Source organism: Moschus berezovskii, chromosome 26 (assembly GCF_049115385.1).
Source record: "Moschus berezovskii isolate FMDL1 chromosome 26, NW_MosBer_1.0, whole genome shotgun sequence".
In the NCBI taxonomy this organism is placed as follows: domain Eukaryota; kingdom Metazoa; phylum Chordata; class Mammalia; order Artiodactyla; family Moschidae; genus Moschus; species Moschus berezovskii.
The window spans coordinates 15,794,098-15,798,615 of NC_142485.1; positions in this window are offsets into that span (position 1 = coordinate 15,794,098).

Sequence of the window (4,518 nt, forward strand, 5' to 3'; positions counted from 1 at the left end):
AGGTGGCAACCCACTTTAATATCTTGCTGGGAAAGCCCATGGACAGAGGAGCCTGGTGGGCTACAGTCCATGGAGTCTCAAAGAGTCGGAAACAACTAGCCACTGAGAACAACAGGAAAATGGGGCCAGAGTACCTGACTGGCGGTAGACACTTGATACATGTTAACATCCTTTTTCTACTGTTCTGAAGACCAGACGCCTCAGATTGATAGATCGATATGTATGTATGTACACACACACACAAACAGGACTTTGATGATACAAATCACTTCAGGAGAATAAAATAGCACCATCCTCAGTGAATCACAAACCTCGTTCTAAGAGCAATCCTGTGTGTGAGGGTGTTAATCCTCATGCTACCTAAGCTTGCACTCATCTTTTGTTTTTTTTAACAGAAGTTCTCAAGCACTGGTGAGCATAAGGATTTTCTAACACACAGACTCCTGGCTCCCACGCTAGACCTCCTATTCCCAGAGATTCCAAGGATCTGTGTTTTCACAAGAAACTTAAACAAGGAACCCAGGCAGTTGGTCTCTAGCAGAGGGGGGAAGGAGAAAAGATGAGTGGCACACGTTATGAGGCACTTCAAAGATGCCGGTAGGAGAATTCGATTTATCGGTCTTCAGATTGGTTTTCCTAAGAATGCAGGAACTTTTTTTCCTGTGTGTTTTTTTCCCAGGAAAATTCTAGCACAGCCATGGGAGAGCAAGTGCAAACACCTTACACTGTCCCTGGAGTCCCTTTTGCCCTCTGCGGAAGCTCTGGGTCTCCAGACCACACATTCAGCCACACTACTGTTAAACAAAAGTCTAGTCATTTAACCCAAAGTCATTGCAAACTCACTGTGAACAACGTCACCATGGACACTGGCACTGTTGTTCAGTCGATAAGTCATGTCCGACTCTTTGCGACCCCAATGGACTGCAGCATGCCAGGCTCCTCTGTCCTCCACTGTCTCCCAGAGTATGCTCAAATTCATGAACACTGGCTTAGAGATTCTTCAATTTTCAAAGAGAATGGGGGTGGTGGAGCCCTGTAAGGCAGGTGGAGGGTGTAAAGTGAGAAGGGGGAGGAAGTAAGATTATAATTTAAAAATGATTTATGAGTGCAAAAGAAGAGTGCTTCAGCTAATCATTTAGAAAGAAGCTGCTGAAATTCTCCTTCATACTCCTCAGCAGGGCAAGGTGTCAGTAGACCCCAACCAACATTGGACACACCACTTCCCAAGGCCACACCAGCTTTCTGTCCATGTGAGCTCTCACCACCTTTGAGGGAGAGAGAAAGCTATCTAACCTGGTGACTCTGAATGGAGTGTTAGGCAAATAGCGTTTTGCTTCACATCAAGTGATTCCTTCCCAAGAAATCATCGCTGTTATAATAGCAAGACAATTAGGGAAGCAGTGAGAAGGATTTGATTAATACCGCTTCCAGTTTTTCTCATCTAACAGGAAAGTGGGTTTCTATGCCAGAACAGTCAAGAGGCTTAGATCCCAAATGGGAACAGGAGTGGCGGTGTCTTTTCATATGTTGCGGTGATGTATCTATGCGCGTGTGGATGTGGGTGGATGGGTGGATGTGTACATTTTAATTGCTTATTATAAATCAAAAGTAATTAGGTGCATATTTATGCATACTTTCCTCACTACTTTGCAGATCTGTGGGAAGTGTTTATTGCAAGACGATTCATTTCATTTCACTGCAAAAGGCCATTGTATGTATACAGGGAGTGAAGCTGTTCAGACAAGAAGGGGGTAACCCATAGACTGTCCAACTCCTAAAGCCTCAGTGCCCTCAATGATGGGACAAGGGCTATGAAACCTCGACTTGGAAAACATCCTAGCTACTGAAAATGTGCTTTGCAAAACACACATGCTCATACATGTACACACAAGAACATTTTCAATAAGGCTTAGCATTGCTTCACACACATAATTCTAATGTGAATATCCTTTAATATATTGTATTTGCCTATTCGTTGGGAAAAGTCTATATTTTCTGCATCCAAAAAAATTGGAGCATCCTAGTACAGTCCTATAGGCAATTTGGTATAAAGTAAGACTATTTGCTTTTCAAAATTTTTTTCTTTGAGTTTAGTTGCTTTACAATGTTGTGTTAGGTTTTGCTGTGCAGCAAAGTGAATCAGCTCTGCATATACATATATCCCCTCTGTTTTAGATTTCCTTCCCACTGAAGTCATCACAGAGCCCTGAGTTCCCTGTGCCACACCGTACATTCTCATTACTTATATGTTTTATACATGGTAGTGTATATCTATCAGTGCCCCATTTTTCTTTGTGGTTCCAACACTACATACTTAATTTTCAAAGAATTTCAAATCAATTATAAAAAAAAAAAACGTAGAAAGAATCCTAGGAATGAATCCCCTGGAATATCAATGGTTTTATTCACCTGGCTTTTAATTATGAGCCGGCGCTTCAACACCACATGGAGACTGTTTTAATCATGAAGTCCTGAACTCACAAGCTAGCATGTTCCTCCCACCTGCGTTGTTGGGGACATCATCACCCACAGAACGGGATCTATTTAAGCAGTTTCCTTCCAATCATTTCCCTGACTGCTCTGTCTCTTTCTCCCATTTTCTCTGGATGCACACGCACATAACAAACACACATACATATGTCTTCTCTAGCCATCCAATTACATGTACCCTTGGGCCCAACCTTCCTTGATTACAGAGTATACACACATAGAGTCCTGCACAATCAAACACATTCTGGGTTTGCCTTATGGAAAGTTGCCCCATTTCTACATAGTCATTTTTTTTAATTTTTTTCAGCTTAAGATATAATTAACATATAACCCATTTCTACATAGTCATTTTTTAAAAAATTTTTTCAGCTTAAGATATAATTAACATATAACATTGTGTAAGTTTAAGGTGTACAAAGTGATAACTTGATATATGTATAGATTATGAAGTGGTGGCCACAATAAAATTAGTTAACACCTAATTTTTAGTTAGGGGTGTGTGTGTGTGTGTGTGTGTGTGTGGTGAGAACATTTAAGGTCTACTCTCTGAACATTTTTCAAGTACATATAACAATATTGTTAACTAGAGCCACCACCACGCTGTACACTGCTGCTGCTGCTGCTGCTAAGTCACTTCAGTCGTGTCCAACTCTGTGTGACCCCATAGATGGAAGCCCACCAGGCTCCCCCGTCCCTGGGATTCTCCAAGCAAGAACACTGGAGTGGGTTGCCATTTCCTTCTCCAATGTGTGAAAGCGAAAAGTGAAAGTGAAGTCGCTCAGTCGTGTCCGACCCTTAGCGACCCCACGGACTGCAGCCTACCAGGCTGCTCCATCCATGGGATTTTCTAGGCAAGAGTACTGGAGTGGCTTGCCATTGCCTTCTCCGACGCTGTACACTAGACCCCCAGAATTTATTCATCTTTTAACTTCTTATAAACTGGAAGTTTGTACACTTTGACCAGCATCTCCCCATTCCACCTCCCCTCCGAGTCCCCGACAACCACTAATCTGGTTCTTGATGTATATGTCCAGGGATATGTATAGGTCTACACTTAGTGATTTGCAGTGAAATATCATAAATATAATTACCCTCAAAAATGTAATAGGAGAAGGAGAGGGTGGGATGATTTGAGAGAACAGCACTGAAACATGTATATTACCATATGTGAAATGGATCCCCAGTCCAGGTTCGATGCATGAGACAGGGTGGTTGGGACTCGTGCACTGGGACGACCCTGAGGGATGGGATGGGGAGGGAGGTGGGAGGGGGGTTCAGGATGGGGGACACATGTACACCTGTGGCTGATTCATGTCAATGTATGGCAAAAACCACTACAATACTGTAAAGTAATTAGCCTCCAATTAAAATAAATTAATTAAGATTCTGGCCTGTTTTTGGTTATTGTTGTGCAATAAAATACCCCCAAACTTACTGCTTTTCTTCAAAGGGGACATTATTTTGGAGGATCCTTTCAATTGATTGGGTGCTCCTCGCTGAACTCTGTGCACTCCATGTGGCTCACCCAGCTCGAAGGGCTGCTAGCAGTGAGGCTCAGCAAAGACTCTGGGATGGCTCAGCCCCTCACTCTCTGTGGCCTTTCATCCAGGCTTTTGACTTGGCAACAGCCTAGGGCCACATTCCAAGAAGAAAGCCCCAATCTGCAAACATTTGACTCTGTCTTTCTTGAGTCATTGACCAAAGCAAGCCAGTGACACAGGTCAAGTCCACTTGACGGAGGAAGACACAAGTTCTTCATACTATAAGGCAAGACTCATGGGAAGTTAATAACCTACCCCGTGCTGCTGCTGCTGCTGCTGAGGCACTTCAGTCATGTCCAACTCTTTGCAACCCCATGGACTGCAGCCCACTAGGCTCCTCCATCCTTGGGATTTTCCAGGCAAGAGTACTGGAGTGGGGTGCCATTGCCTTCTCAGATCTACCATGTGGCCCAGTATCATATAGTTCCCCAAAGATACAGGATACTGTCCCTTCCTATAAAGAATCAGGTGTATGAATTCAGTCCAA